This window comes from Camellia sinensis, chromosome 4 (assembly GCF_055761805.1).
Source record: "Camellia sinensis isolate YWXY chromosome 4, ASM5576180v1, whole genome shotgun sequence".
NCBI classification, from domain to species: Eukaryota; Viridiplantae; Streptophyta; class Magnoliopsida; order Ericales; family Theaceae; genus Camellia; species Camellia sinensis.
This window is the reverse complement of record NC_138964.1, coordinates 207,646,998-207,664,603: the sequence shown is the minus strand read 5'-3', so window position 1 is coordinate 207,664,603 and position 17,606 is coordinate 207,646,998.

Below are 17,606 nucleotides of genomic sequence, written 5' to 3'. Positions count from 1 at the left end.
TTTAATACTCGTGCGGCTACTTTAATCATCAAACCCTCTATTTTACCTCGATCTCATTGAGAATCATATGTTATCATTGATTTCGGGCTGCAAATAGCGACGGTTTTGTTATTATGCTGATAAATAAGCGTATTTTAATGTAGTTGTTTTTTTGACGGTATTATACCATCCGATAACAAAATTTTGGTTCATAATTGTAAGGAAAATATATCATATTGTTATTTTGAAAAGATTTCTTGAAATCCTGGAGCACTCTTCTGTCTCTCTCTCATGATAGGATCATAAATTGAATTTATATTTGACTTTTTGTGAAGAAAATAAAAAGAAAAATTTTTGGTCGGAAATATACTCGTTCAAATTATACTGTGATAAATGTCATCTGGGTTGAAGAGAGGTTGCACTGGATCAGATATGGCCCAATAATGACCCCCAAACCCACTTCCGCTTGGATGCTTATATTTTTAATTTTTAGATGGGTTAAGAATATAAAAGAATTTTACAAAATAAAACTCAAAATAACATTCAGACCCGTACGTGAAATTCACCTTTTGTCTTATATTTATATCTCATTCTCTTAAATTTTTATACAATTAAGCTTTGTCTTTTTTATTTTAGGAGATATATTTCCATTGTCTTTTGAAAGAATGAAGTTAGTTGCCTTGTGATGAATGAGAGCTTGCACTAAAGGTAACCTTACGTCCAAATCACGAAGTGGCACTCTTCTTGTTCTTTTACTTTTTCTTTTTTTTTTTTTAAATCAAGAATTTATTACAGTAATATCACATCATTATAGACACATAAAATTACTATCCCATAAGAGATTATCATGTATAAATATTATACTCACTATGCAAATGTGAAAATTATTAAATTTTTAGTTATATTGGAATAGTGGGTTCACTATCTTTAGTGTTATTTCCAGTTCAACAAGAAAAAAAAATCTTCAATGTTTTTTTTTTTCATTTTTGGTTGGAATTACCACTATACTAAATTTTTACTTGGCAATGAAATACATAGAAGTTGTACGAGTACGAAATAATTCTTCTCGTATGATCTTGTTGATCAAGTTTGCGCTCCTTCAAACGTCGTCGCTTTACTTCCTGAAAACACAATTGTGAGCTAGTCGGCATTGTGAGCTAGTCGGCGGGTGTGTGCCGGAAACCCCTCCGATGCCTAAGTCAGCAACTAGATAATAGTCAACAAGCTTTGTGTATTCTAGAGTAAGAATTGGGATACCTGTACATAGATCTGGTCATGAGCTTTTATACTAGTAGGATTTCTAACTCTCCTTATAAGAGTCTTTCTAAGAATCACACACCCTATTCACTATCAACCAAGTGAGATGGTTTGCACAATCCTAGTAGGATTGTACTCTCCTTAGCAGAGTCCTCATAGGAGTCATACTCCTACTCACTACCAACCAAGTGAGATGGTTTACACAATCACAGGAGGACTCTAACTCTCCTTAGCAGAGTCCTACTAGGAATCTCATCACTGTAAGCCAAGTGAGATGGCTGAACCCTTTTACCTCGGTTATACATTTATGACCGTATTGCCTTATCTCGGTCCCCTGCCATTCGGACCGTGTGATCGAAAGTCGATTTATCGAATGCCACCCTACCGAGCTATACACAGCTCGGCCCTCACCATTGATGTTATCTCGGTTTGCTACAGAACTTTCTTTACTTCGACTGTCATCTTTACCTCGACTCTGTGCTCAACTAAGTAATGGAATAGAAGCATCTGTCTTACCAAACATCTCGGCCAACCCTTGGGCCTAGTATTTAGGTAGCTCGGTCAACACCCTTGCCAGTTTGGTACTCAGATAAGAAGGGACCGAGCTATCTGTCGTCCATACTCCGGCCCTTATCTCGGCTCATTACGCGGCCCAGCTCTCAAAGAAAACTTTTCCTGGCTCGGCCTAATTTGTTTACAAATTACCCTCTCAGAAGTATTGTTATAATATATTTTCAATTGTATGAGATGACAAGAAGATCAAGATATGAGAATCACATGACATAATCGCATGTTTGAGAATGCAATAAGAATCTAAACACAAATAAGTTTAAGAACAAAAGATCTCGTGTCGACATTGAGTGATTGGACAAAAGTTAAGTTGATAATGTTTTTTTGGGTTGAAACTAACCTACCATATTACCTGAAACCCACCTTTTGTGAGCATCTATAAGTATGAACCCCCACAATCCAACAAAGGACCACAACCAATGGGGGCAAAGGATGTACATGGCCTTAGATAATGGATGAGGAATAACTCTTTTTCTTTTTACATATTGGAATTTATTATAAACTCTTGTCTATCATAGTCCCGACCGATCAAGGAAGCACGGACATTAGCATGGTCCCAAAATGTTAAACGAGAAGTAAATAAAATTTAGTGTGCAATAATATGAAAATTAAATACAAAACTAGTCACAGAAAATAAATGGATAGATAGAATGTTTGAGTAGTGTACTAGACCAATAAATTTTATTTGTATGCTTTTTGTACCCGTTCATTGTGCTACAAAACATTACCCAGTTTACAAATTGGAAAATGCTAGAGGTCCCAAATTTTTTACCAAATAAATGACCAAATGTCTCACATGGGTGTGGGGCCCACAAAATTGCAGACCCCACACCCATGTGAGACATTTGGTCATTTGTTTGGTAGAAAATTTGGTATCCCTAACATTACCCTTTTAATATTAGAACATAAATGACTAACGCTGCACATTTTATAATAGGGTTTAGCAGGAAACATTTCCTACCATCTCTCTTCATTATTCTAAATGTGTGATTTTATAAATTAAAAAAATAAAATAAACCTCATGTGAGTATCTCATTTATACTAAACTGAAAACTTGACAAAATCATACCGCATTATGGGGTTGTTTGGCAAGAAGGTTTGGGTGGGTTAGGGGTTAAAATAGCCATAAAAAATAAAATAGGCTATTTTAGCCACAAAAAACAAAATATCAAATCCATCCCATAAACATTACAATTCTCTCTCACAAAAAAAGTCAAAAAAGCTAAAAAGCCAAAAAGTCCTTCTCAAACCAGGCTAAAATAGCCAAAAAGTCAACCCACTTCCCAAACAGAGGCTTTGTAGTTTCAATTTCTCAACAAGTGAAGGGTTTGATCTAGTATTACAGCCTTGTTTGTCATGTAATAGATTTAGCTTAAAAGTTAAAAAGTTACTGAAAAAATCAAAAAGCCTCTAACCTATATCAAAAGGTCAAAAATTCTTTTTCTTTTTACTTTTTACATATCTTTTCATAAAAAATTAAAAAATCATTTCAAACATACTAATTTTTTTTATCTCATAGTTTAGTTTAAAAAATCCTAAAATTACTAAAATAGCCTATTTCCAAACGAGGACTAAATTTCACTTCCACCCGACTAGATCAAATCACTTTAACTTGTACCCTTAAGAGCATCTCCAACGGTAAACCAAATTTTTCATCAAATTTGAGTAAAAAGTAGCCAATTTTTTCAATCTAATATGGCTTGCTCCAACCGTGCATAAAAAAGGAAAGGTCGACCGGTAAGAGCAATTTTTTTTTTTTTTTTTTTTTTACCTGTTTGAACTTTTTTTGACCGGTTTGAACCTGCCTATTTGAAAGGGAACCGGTCGACCGGTTGGTCAACCGGCCGGACAACTGGTTGGTTGACCGGTTGGCCCACCCCAACGGTAACGCACAATGAAATGGTAAAATCTCAAGCCTATTCTCAGTTTGATGAATTTTTTATTCCATTTTCATTTTAATACTAATTTGGTGAAACTATTGGAACTCCAAAAAGTGACTTTTTTACCAAATTTCAAATCTGATGTAAAGTTTGATGAACCGTTAGAGATGGTCTAAAAATACATCTTTTGAATCAATTTATTTTATTTGACTAGAAGTCCTCAATTCACATCTTAAGAAATAGACTAAAAAAGTACACCCATTTTAGTCTCTATTATTAAATGGGCTTAGAGAGGAGTAAATTGAGTATGAACTTAACTTTGGATATAATTTGTACGAAATGACTACTCCAAATCTTCAAAGTTGATTTACCAAGTTTTAGCCTTTAAATCAGTAGTTAAATATTGTTATCACTTTCTCTTGAAACTATCTCCAGGATTGTAGCTCCATAATTGGTATAGGTAAAACGAGGAATTACATACACGACGATTAATCAAAATGAAACACTTCACATAACTTGTCAAATTAAATCTGCAACTTAAATGAAAATGAAACTCCGAAGCACCCCAAGAAAAAAACACTCCACATAAATCTGTAACTTAAATTACAATACGTGTGTTATTTCACAAGAGTCGTGTAATATGTGAAATGTGTATTAGAGTTATATTTTTCTTAAATTTAAATTTGACAATAATGTTCGAGCTCGTATTTTGTTAGTCTGAACTTTTTATTTTATAGGATATTCTGCATATATTATTTATAAAAAAATTAGATTGATCCGATAATGGTAATATTTTGTTTTTTTGAAAACCAAAATCTATTTGTCTTGAACTAATTTTTTTATAAAAAGTCAACATTTTGACTAACAAAAAAAAAATTATTATTTTTTTAACAATTATCATACACATTATTTTTTTTTAGATTCTAAAACAACAATTGAATTGTCTCATAATTGTCTTTATGTTATTGTTATTATTTTTTTAACTAAGCCATGCATCTATTAGCTGGCCAACAACATGTACTGTGTTGAGATGATGATGGAGGAGGTCTCATCAACTGGATTCCCCAAACAGGAAAAAGGATTATGTGGGAACAATGATGAACAGTCTTTGTTATTGCCCAAACAAACCCTAATTTATTAGGGTCGATTCCATGCCATGCATGAGGACAATATTTTTTTTGAATCTCGCCTTAATCCTAACTTCGTAATGTACTTGAATAAGTCTTTGTTTATTTACGCTAAAACTCACTCAATTATGAGTGAATATCATATTACTTTTTTCATTTATAGATTCATGTATTTTGATTATTTAATTATAAAAATACATTACTTTTATCCTTCAAGAATGGTGATCTTTGTATAATTTTTTTAATTGAGATAGTCAAAATGGATGAATTCATATATGAATTTTTTTTGATAACTGAATGTTTAGGTCAATTTATACAGAACTCAATAAATTCGAGAGTTCTCAAATTAATAATTAAACAAATCTTTAGTGGTTATTTAGGGTGACTTAAATTTGAGACCTAGACTGTGAATAAAGATTCAAAAATCAAATTAAAAGTTGAGAGAAATGAATAAAATTTTAGTCTATATTTTATGAATTTGGAAAAAAATTTAAAAAGAAAAAATAAAAAGAAAAAGAAATGAGAATGATAGTTGAAGAAAAATTCACTTTTATTTTAAGTAGACTAGATGGATCTAAAAATAAAAATAAAAATAAAAAATACAAAAAATGTAAATATATTTTTTTAACTGTTGCCAATGATGATTCGACACGAAGGAGACCTGAATAGAAAGTTACCAAACCAACCAAAAGTTGTGTGGCAAAAGTCCAATGTTGCTGCCATGGTTCCAATACTTAAAAAAGCAAAAGCTCTGCACTTTGAAAAGAGTTTGGTGCATAGGTCTTCAGATTTCAGATTTTATTTTTTTTTGAGAATTTGTTAGGTGGGTCACAACACATATACTTGGCCGGACAAATCTTTTAAATTTAGGTGAGCCATGCCCATTATCAAAAGTGTGGGTTTGAATTTTTACATGTGTGAGAGTTCGTGACTTACCACTACAAGATTAAAGTTATATTTGATTTTGACTTTTTGATTAAAAAAATATAAAAGACAAAATTAGTTACATAAATTAATAAGATAAAATGTCACATCTAAATCATAATCATTACATTTTTTTTTACAAAAGTCAAAAAAATCAAAAACAAAAATCAAGCGAAGCTAAAAAAGTCAAGTTAAAATAACTAAAAAATCAGACTATTTTAATTCTTTCCAAATAAAAACTAATAAATGACTTTGCTATATAGCAACCACCTAAGAGTGACTTCTCTTGCTTCGGATCCTTACAGGATCTAACTCAAAAATTATCCCGGTGTAATTAGACCTTTTAATTAAAAAAGCAAATGCTAAAATTGCCCCTTGAAAATTGGTCAATTGGAGAAAATAGATAGTAATTTTTTTTTGTCTTTGTCTTGTTCTTGTTCTTTTGCTCTAACGACATTCATTAACATTGTCTTATTTAAAAAGGGTTCAACATCGATTTTTTTTTATTATCTTTAATTTTTTTTTTTAATTTTTAAATTTGATGTTTTCAAAAAGTAAGTTAAAATTTTATTTTTTGTGAGTGAAATTCTTTTAGTAAGGATTGTTTTGGAAAGTGATTTTTTAACTACAATATAAGATGAAAAAATTATATTATTTAAAAATATTTTTTTGATTTTTTTCCGAAAATGTGTAAAGAATAAAGATAAAGAAACAACTCTTTGATTTTTTTATTTGACTTTTTAATTTTTTAAATAATTTTTTTGACTAAAATCTATTATTCTCAAACAAGGCTTAAATTCATTATTATTTTTTAATTAATAACTAATAAAATTTTAAACTTTTTAATTTATTTAATTAATTACAAAAAAAAACTGCTTTACTTTTTTTTTTTTTTTTTTTTTTTTTTGGGTACATGGGAAAACTGCTTTACATAACTTTACTCCAAAGAAAGTTTTATTAAAAAGCGTTTAGTACGTGCAGACTGTGTGTAGCACTGTCAATTTTATTTTTATTTATTTATTATTATTATTATTTTTTTCTTGTTTTGTTCGAAACGCACATCTAACGAGAGTAATTATTCAATAATTGAAGCGTATAGATACGTGATATTTTATAATATTATTGATAGAGAAGGTTAATATGTGGGGTATTGTGTTGAAACATTGGGGAATATGAGAGACATATTGAATGGTGATTAGTTAAGGAGTACATACACGTAATACTCTGAGAATATTGAATAATTTTCTCATCTCACAGTACTTTAGCATTGTTTGGTTTGTCTCGGAAGAGATAATTTTAAAAAATAAATAAATTTATTTGGTTAAAAATTTAAAAAAATCCAAAATAACTTTTTTTGTTTACACATCAATCAATTATTTTTTTCTCTATCATCTCTCATTCTCTCGCATCCTACACATTAATCAATTATTTTTTTTACACTCATCTATTCAACTACAAAAAAAAAAGAGCGAATTATATTAATAGTTCCTTTAGTTTAGGACTTATGTCACTTGATCCCTGATTTTTCAATCATGATACATTTTATTTTGAATTTTAAATCTTATTCTAAACAAAGACAATCAAATAAATTTCCTTTGCAAACTGTCTATTTTAAGGGTAAAATCGTCATACGACTTATTTGTGTTGGTTAACTTGTATATTATTTAAAATATAATGGTTTTTTTTTTTAATGAGTAATTTTAGAACTTTCTTGGTTATAAAATTCTATTTGGTTTGATTTTCAATTTTTTTTAAGAAACTAAAAATTAAATTAGTGAAAAAAAATAAGAATACATCATTTTTATATAATTTTATTTTTTAGGGGGGTATAAATAATTTTTTTGATATTTATTTCGTTAAATTAGTTTTTATTTTTTCAAAAGTTAAACATAGTGATAGCTTTGATAATTGATATCATTATTAAACTAATCCATTAAATTAAAAAATTCAAAACTAAAAATATTTCATATATTGGGGCTGTTTGGTAGCACTTAAAAGCAACTTAAAGCTGCTTTTAGCTTAAATTAAGTTATTTTGGTGTCTTTAGTAAAACTTGAAGGGATAGATTATAACTTTTATTAAGCCATTTTCAACTTAAATTTCTAAGCACCTCAGGGGGTGCTTCTTGATTCAGCTTATACAGGAAGCTGAAATAGGAGGTGTAAAATGACTTAAATGCCTTCCTAATTGATGCTAATTACAAGTGTGCTATGTATATAAATAATTTCTCACTTATTCTTTCTCCTTCACACAAACGAGAGAGGCGATTTCCGGCGAGCTAGGGCGATTTTCGGCAACCGAGCTCTCTCTCTCTCTCTCTCTCTCTTTCTTTCTCCGGTGTCCATTGCGATCGACAACGTGAACCCTAGCTCTCTCTTTCTCTTTACGATCGACGTCGTGCGGCGCAATTTGAACCATCGCGATCTGAACCATCGTGATCAACAGCGTCAACTCTAGCTCTCTCTCCCTCTTCGTGACCGACGCCAGCGGCGCGATTTGAACCATCGGGATCAACAGCGTAATCGTAGCTCTCTCTCCTTCTTTGCGATCGACACCGACGGTCAATCTGGCTCTGGCTCTCTCTACGGCTCTGGCTCTCTCTCTCTCTCTGTCGGTCAATCTGAAACCCTAGCTCCGGTCTGAAACCCTAGCGCCGGTTTGTCCCCCCGAAGCTAGGGTTTTCATTTTTTTTTTTTTTGGAGGTTTTCAGTGTTCTTTTTAATAAAAAAATAATAACAATAATTAATGAATAAAAAATAATAATTGATGCTAATTAATAATTTTAATTGACACTAATTAATTTATAATAAAAAAATGAAAAACAAATTATACTAATTGATACCATTAATAATTTTACTATTAATTGATGCTTATTAAACCATTAATTGCCACTAATTAATTTATAATGAAAATATGAAAAAAATTTATACTAATTGATCCAATTAATAATTTTACTATTAATTGATACTTATTAAACCATTAGTTGCCACTAATTAATTTATAATGAAAACAATTATACTTTTCATAATTAAAAAAATTACTTTTCAGAATTAATATTTACTAAAAATGAAATATTACTAAAAATAATTAAAATGAATAATAATAAAGAATAATAATAATAATAATAATAATATGAATAATAATAATAATAATAATTGATGGACAAATTGATATTAATTTTAATAATCGATGAAAAAATTAATAATAATAATAATAATAATAATAATAATAATAATAATAATTAATAATTGATACTAATTTTAATAATCAATGAGCAAATTAATAATAATAATAATAATTAATAATTGATACTAATTTTAATAATTGATGAGCAATTGATAATTTTTATACTAAAATCACAATTAATAACAATAATAAAGAAAAGAAATACAGAGAAAGAAGAGAAGAAAAAAATTAATAATTTTGATAATGAATATATGAAAGATAATATGTAATGAAATCACAACATTAATATAAATTAGAACATGAATATTAATTTTAATAAATTAATAAATTAAAAGAGAAAATAAGGTGAAAAAGAAAAGAAAATAAAATAAAATGAAAAAGAAAAAGAAAAAAAATGTATTATAAATGAATTCACAAATTTTATATCTTATAAGGGCAAAAATGACAATTATACAGAAAAAAACTATTTTACAGCTTATTTACCAAACACTACTTTGCTGCTTAGATCCATAATCCCACAGCTGCATCAAACAGGTTACCAGTTTCTGTTCACAGTTGTAAGTTATAATCTTTTAAGTTATAATTTATAATCACTTTCCCACAGCTCTACCAAGCGGGGCTATTGGCCTTGTTTGACCAAGTTTTTTGTTTTTTTTGTTTTTTTTTTTTTTGAGGTAAAATTCACAAAAAGACAAAATGGACTAAAATAGTCAATAAGACAAAATGTCATGACAAATCCATAATCATTTCACTTTTTTCTTATAAGCATCACATCCAACTATAAAAAAAATTCAATCATCTTCCCAAATTCAAATATTTTAGTCTACTAAAATAGTCTAAAACTAAAATAGCCTACTAAAATAGTCAACTCCTCAAACGAGGCCATTAAACATATTGATTACATATTAAAAGACTAATAACTATCTATTACATGATAACTATCCAAAAATATCTATTAATAACAAACAATTATATGAGAATCATACAAAAATATCAACAAAGCAACCAACCGTTATATTACTATTATGTAAACACATACTAGAAATTAATTAGATAAAAAAAATGTAAAATATTTATTATTTTTATATAATTTTATCTTTAGTGAGTAGAAATAATTTTTAAAAATTTAAAAATAAATTTTTGATATTTATTTTTGTCAAGCTAGTTTATATTTTATTAAATTGATGGTTTTGCTTTTGAAATAAAGTAACGATATCTTCAATTGTTTTTATTTAAAATGATATTTAAAATTCATGGTCAAATATATCACAATTAAAAGGTCAAGAATCAAAATGACACAAGTTTCAAATTACAAAGGCTGTTAATGTAATTTGCCAAAAAAAAAAATCATTCAAAACTTTAAAACTATTTTTAAAATATACAATCAAATAAATTTTTAAAATTTATAAACTCTTTTCAAAAAATTGTTTTTTATAAAAACAAAGTAAACATGGCCTTTATTATTGCAACTTCGAAGGTCAGACACTTAAGACCTGTTTGGTAGCTATTTTGTTTTCAGTTCATATTAACAAAAATTTTAAAGCTGTCATAAAAATTTATTTGATAATTTTTTTGTATTATAAATGGTTGACTAAGTTTATAAATGTGAGGAAAAAATTTAAACTCAAAAAATGATTTTACGTTAGTTTTTAAACAGAAATTTAAAAATTTGACTAACAAACTTTTTTTTCAATTATTTTTTTGCAATTAATTTTTTTTTTTGTTCAATTATAATTTGTATGATTTCTTTGTCATAAATAATAAAAATTAAATATAAATATTTTAGGTTTGAACAAATATATTTTTTAGTTTATATTTTTAAAATTTTTAAAATATATTATTCAAACGCGTTTATAATTTATGTTTTTTTAAAAATAAATAAAAACCTATTTATAAACTTTTTGTAAATATTAAAAAAAAAAAAAACGTAAACGTTTTTTACTATTTATTTATCTATATTAATTTGTCAAACAACAACATACGTGTCGATCGTGGCCACTGAATGATCGACACGTCACATCGTGCTGGTCAACCAATACCCATGATAAGACCTTCTAGAACCACACAAATCTTAAGACTGATGCACAGTCATCAGCCTAATTTAATTTTTTAATTTTTTTTTTGTTTTTAGTAAATATTTTTAAAATTTTAAATAATTTTTTTTATTTTTTTAAATGTATCTTACTTAGATGTATTTAAATAGTAAAATATTTGTAAAAAATATTCTAAAAAATTAATAAATACACAAAAATACGAAAAATGTACTGAATTTTTAAATTTTTTTGATTTTTTTTTGGTATTTAATATATTTTTTAAAGATTTTTTTTACAAATATTATACTTTTAAGTGTTTTTATATTAGGTGTATCTCAAAATTAAAAATAAATGCTTAAAATATTTAAAAAAATATCAAAAATATTAAAATACGAAAAATAAAAAAATAGAATTTTCTAGAACCTGTTTTCTATAAAAACTATAACCAAACTTTTTGCTCATATTTTTAAAACAAATTTCGAATGAATAATAAATTTTATCAAATTTAATAATTAAAATTATAAATTTTTTGTATCACTTTGTAATTTTTTATTTTTTTTGTCTTCCAATTGATTCACAATTTTTCGTTCAAAAATTCTATCATGTAAGCATTCATTTTGGCTCTTCAGAACATTTAAGCCTGTGTTTAGCAAGGGCTTTTTCAGGTTTTTTTGGCTATTTTAGCCACAAAAAACAAAATAGGCTATTTTAGCCATAACAAACAAAACATCACATCCAACCTATAATCATTACATTCTTCTCTCACAAAAAAAGTTAAAAAAGCCAAAAAGCCAAAAAGCCCTTCCCAAACCAAGCTTTTTAGCCCAGGCTAAAATAGCCAAAAAAGCCAAAAAGCCAAAAAGCCAACCCACTTCCCAAACGGAGGCTTAATGTTTTTTTAAAAAAAAAATAAATTACACTTTGCCACCTTTCTTTGTATTTGATTATTTTCTCATTTTGATTCTTAAAATTTTTTACTCACTTTAATACTTTATATATATATATATATATATATAATTTTAAAACTATTTTTTGTTTAAAATTAGGGAAGTTATGTCATATTGGTTGTCACGTAATATAAAAAATATATTATTATATTAAAATTTATATTTGTGTTAGAGGTGTGAATTATATATAATAAACAAATTATGCCATGTGGCTGATAATGTGTCTTTTTTTATCTAATTTTATAAATGAGTTTTGGAGTAAATTGAAAAAAAATTGAAACATAAAGAACTAAAATAGTAAAAAAACTTTAACGATTAAAGTGAAAAATGACCAAACATAAAGAAGACAAAGTATAATATGCCCTTTTTTCTAACCAAAAAAAAGGGTTAAGTTTTTTGGAGATTTTTTTTAAGGTCCCTAGTATTAAGATTTTATAGCATAAAGGACATTCAATATTTTAATAATATCTAAGATCTCTCAAGTTCATCCAGAGAAAATTTACGTCACAGAGAAAATTGGTCTAGAGAAATTCTTGACTTTCCAGAGAAATTTTGAAAATTTCTCTGACTTTCCCTAAACTTCCCACTGTAAGTTTCTCTGCCCTTCCCTTTTCCAAATTTCTCTGCCTTCTATATATTTCCCACGCTCCCAGAGAAATTTCTCTGCCTTTCCAAAAAATTACTCTAGAGAAATTTTAAATTTCTCTACCCTCCCTGTCTCTCCTAGACTCAACAATCCAGAGAAATTTGAAAATTTCTTTGACTTCATCGGCCTTCAATTGGTCAAAATTAATCCAGAGAAATTTAAAAACCCAGAAAAAACTGGTCAAAAAGAACCCAGAGAAATACCTGCCAAAATGACCGTTGTTGATACAACTAAGAAGTCAAAAGCTAATTAAAAGATAAATAGTTCAACAATTTAAAACAGAAAGAGAAAAAACAAGGAAAAAATAGAAACAAGAGAGGAGTATTGAAACCATAAGATAGCCTAATTTGTTCTTTATGAATGCATTGATTGAGAAAGGATTAGATACCTTTCTTGAAAGTGTAGTTCTCAACCATCCCCCACTCTCTCTCTCTCTCTCTCTCTCTCTCTCTCTCTGTCTCCTACATTGTCTTGTTCTAAAAAACATATTAGACTCTCCAGAGAAATTCTTCTTCCTAACCTAGAGAAATTCAATTTTCTGTGATTGGGATGCCAGAGATAGAGGGAAATTTCTCTGCTTAACATCATGGGCAGCTTTGTATACATCAAGAAGATAAATACAGAGGGGAAAAAATGTAATGAAGCCTTCACATTACATATATATATATATATATATACATGGCCAATGAATACCTTGACATCTTCACCAAACTCATATACTAGCAAAGGACAGCCACCGGAACGCCGTACCGCGCCGGCAGAAAGTCATACCTCCAGTCAGATATGACGCAAAAAGGACGACTTCGATCGACCATACCTTGCTGGTAATAACCTTCTCTGCTTGGATTTAAGCAAACAGAGATCTCTCTGCGCAACGTCTCTTTGACGGTGTACTTGGCAATGAAGTGGTACAACCCAACTCATGTATATACAAACAGACACATGGAAATACTGTAGAAAGTATATATTAAAATTTGTTAATATCCTATAATCCTCGTTTATACATGTTCGCATTGTGTCGAAAAGCTTAGAAATGTGTTCATGTGTGTAGAAGGAGAAAGCGAGAGACTGGAATTTCTTTGGATATATGTGTAAAAACCCCGACTCATGATTAATATTAATCCATGATTAATTATGCCTAACAGTAATTAAGGAGGAATTTTGAATTAATTTGCATGTGTGTGTTGCATTATTTGTGTTTATATCTGTTTTGCATAGGAAAATCTCTTCGTGTCTTAGTTTCGATTTGCAAGTTGAAGGCCTTATCGGCATTCGATACAGTAATTGATCTGAATTATGTGTTAATTAGAATTTATAGGATTTTATGGTAGGTTTAATTGAAATTCGTTTCGAAACGATTAAATAAGATTAATTTAATCCCACTTAATTGCCTATGACTTAAACTAATTAAACATCATTTCTTTTATGAGCCCACTCACCTCTTCTCATCCATTTGCATACACCTTTGAGCTTATTCTACAAAAAAAAAAAAAAAAATGTGATAAAGGGAGAGTAGAGAGAAATTGAGCTCAAACAAAGAATTGGCTAGAAAATTGAAGACAATTTGAGGCCTTGAGTTGGAATCACGCTTGCATTCAACCTTAGGTAAGAATTATACTCCTAAACTTTGTACTTAAGACGATTAGTATACGAATTCAAGAGAGTTAGGTGTACAATTAAGCTAAGATTGAAGAATTAAAGCTCAATATATACATGCACATATAATCCATGGCATTTGAGGGTGTTTTTCCAAAGAATTCTTGCATGCATGTAATTCTTGCATGCATGTCATAATTCTAGCTTCGTTTTGGAGATTCCCACATGCATGTCTTGAATTCACTTTGATTGTGGGAAAATATCAAGTTTTATGTTATTTGGTAACACTTGATCATGTTTTGAGAAGCTTTGGTTCAAAGAATTGCATGCATGTCATGTTCTTGGGTTATTATTGAATTTAAGTTGAATTTTGTACAATTGGCATGTCATTGGGCCATGATTTCTTGAATTGATCCTTTAAACATGTTGTTTTATGAGTTTCTAAGCGTTTTCTCAAGTTTTAGCCCAGAAAAGTGAAGTTTGATGCTTTAATGTTTGAGCTTGAACTTGAAGATCAAATCTGGAAATTCCAGAAATTTGATCAATACTCGAGTGGGGGACTCCACGCTCGAGCGAGCACTCTGAGTACGTGCACTTCCGCTCGAGCGACGTGAGTTACGCTCGAGCGTGAAATGCATGTACCCAGAAGTTCGTATGTTTTACAGTCCGCTCGAGCGAGGGACTTCATGCTCGAGCGAAGGTCTAAGTCTCGCATTCGAGCAGAGGTCAAGCGCCCGTCAAGCGTGAAATCCATGCATCCAGTACTTTTGTTAAAATTTACAGTCCGCTCGAGCGAGGGAATTCACGCTCGAGCGAACCTTCACTTCTTGCATGTCCGCTCGAGCGAGGAAAGACACGCTCGAGCGTGGACCCTGTTTTCAGCAAGTTTTGAAAAATATTTTCAAGTGCATTTTTGCATCCTCATTCCATCCTAAGCATTCCTAGGCCATGATTAAGACTCCATAATGAGGTTAAAGGCTAGAAACACACTAAGAACAAATAAAGTAAGTTGTGTGCGTTTTGAACGTGTGTTTCAAGTGTGCGTTTGTTATATGTTCGCGTAGGTCACGTGCCATAAACCGTTGATTAGTCTGCTTTGTCTGTCTACACCTGAAGCCAATTGTGAGTAATAACATAGTAAAGCTATGTTCAACTTTATTTATTTTCTGTATAATGAAATAAGATTTGTTGTATGAAATGCTATGTTCTGTACAATGAACGATTGCCCAATTTCTGACATGTATTCGTGGCATCCTTAGCATCATGTGATATCTGTTAGCTGTTACCCAGTATCGGAGGTCCCATTATGGGATTTATTATGTCTGTCATCTGCTACCCGTACTGGGGGCTCCATCATGGAGCTCAGCATGTATATTCTCTGTTACCCGGATCCGAAGGTTCCTTTACGGAACTGGTTATTCATAACCACCACGTGTCTATATCTGTTCTATTCCTGTTCTATTAGCGCTAAGGGATGTACCACGTATGATTAAGCATGAGCTCTGACTGTCGTATTTTCTTTAGATAAGAATATGAATATGAATCTATTTATGAATCTGAACTATGATTTCTGAAACTGTATGGACTTCATTCATTAAAATCCTTTACTTCGTTATTATTCACTGGGCTTCCGTTCACTGTTTATATTATGTATGTAGGTGAGCCGGTACGTGATCAGGGCTAGAGTTGACGGCCCACGTTTCAGTTTTGTCAACCAACCTTTGCGCCTCCCGAGGAGGTTCCTAATAAGTTTGGTTTTGTGGCTGTTTTTGTAATCTATATTAGACTATGTTGTTTGTTAAGTTGTGGGCGAGATTTTTTTGTCATGTACGCCTAAGTGTGTTGTGTATATATTATGTGTGTTGACTTCGCTCTCATTTTATAAAAGTTTCAAGCTATTCTGTCCCATGTATGTTATCACAGTTTATTGGATCTTGTCTATTTCATATATTTGCTTCCGCAACCCCTATCTATATGTTAATCTGTCATGAGGCCTTTGGTAATTCAAGGATTACTGACCGGTTGTGATACTAAATCCATAGGGGTGGGTTTGGGTCGTGACAATATGGGTGTAGGATTAAGGGACCTTAGACATCACAAAATAATATTGTGGATCTCTTCCATCACTAAAAGTGGGAGAGGGACCTTAGACTAATTTTTTTGAGTTTTTAAATATTTAGTCTAAATTTATTAGTAATTTTAGAAAAAAAAATAGTCTAAAAGTACATAAAATATTAAAATAAAATTATAAAAAAATTTACTTGATTTTTTTTTTCCAAATCAAATGAGACTAGAAAATTCGAAATATTAAAAATATGTCAAACAAATTAAGTTTTTAGTATTAGTTTTCTTAATAGACTTATTTTAGTCAATAAACTAATTCTTTAGCTAGCTTAAAAAAAAATAAAATTAGGACTATAGTTAGTGTTAAAAAATATATAATATTAAAATATGTAAATATTATATTAAAATTATAAATATTTTAGTGTTTTTTTATTCTTAAAAACTACTTTTAAGGATTATGATTTGTTTGAGAATTAAATTTTTAATTTTTATAAAAAAATATGTAAAAAAATAAAAATAATAAATTAACTTCTATATTGACTTTTTAATTTTTTTAATTAACGTAACTTGTTTCCAAATAAGCATCTAAGATCATCTCTAACGTATCATCAATTAAATTTGATAAAAAAATATCATTTTTCCTGTTTTAACGATTTCATCATATGAATATCAAATCGAGAATATCATAAATCTTTTATCAAATTAATGACGCCTAAGACCTTTCATCATTTCACTGTTCATAGTCATTGATTTGCATCATTGGATGATCAACTAGATATCCTATCGGATATCCATTGGGATGACTACCTGCTTGTAAAAATTTGTAAAAAATTACATTGGCCGATCGACCGGCCAAACATCTATCCGATAGATTGATAATTTAATGAAAGTCGATTAGAGCACATGATATTAGATAAATTTTTTATTTAAATTTAATATAAAAAAAATACAACTTTAAAAATGCTCTAACTGAACCTGTAAAACAACAACAATGAGACCATAGGTCTAGGTATATTTTTGTAATTTTCCAAAAGGACAACATCGTGTGTCAACAATTTTTAAGATTTATGATTGATTGATCTGAATAAGATATGTATATATATTTTTTTTTCTCTCTCGCAAGTGTGTGGTCGTGCGGATTGAATTTTGTGTGGATTTGTATCAAAACCTAATCTTTAATAAAGGTGTAATTCGGGCAGATTCGGTTGAATTGGGAGATTGTTCAAGTCCAATTTAAGTTGTGCTGAGATCTGTTTAAGTCCGTCCAAATTGGAATTGTAACCTAAGGTTGCTTGTCTAAGCTCGACCCGAATTAAACCTGAATTATCAGAATTGTATTTTTTTTTTTTGCAACCACATTATTAAATTATTAAAATTAGACTCTTTTTACATTTTTT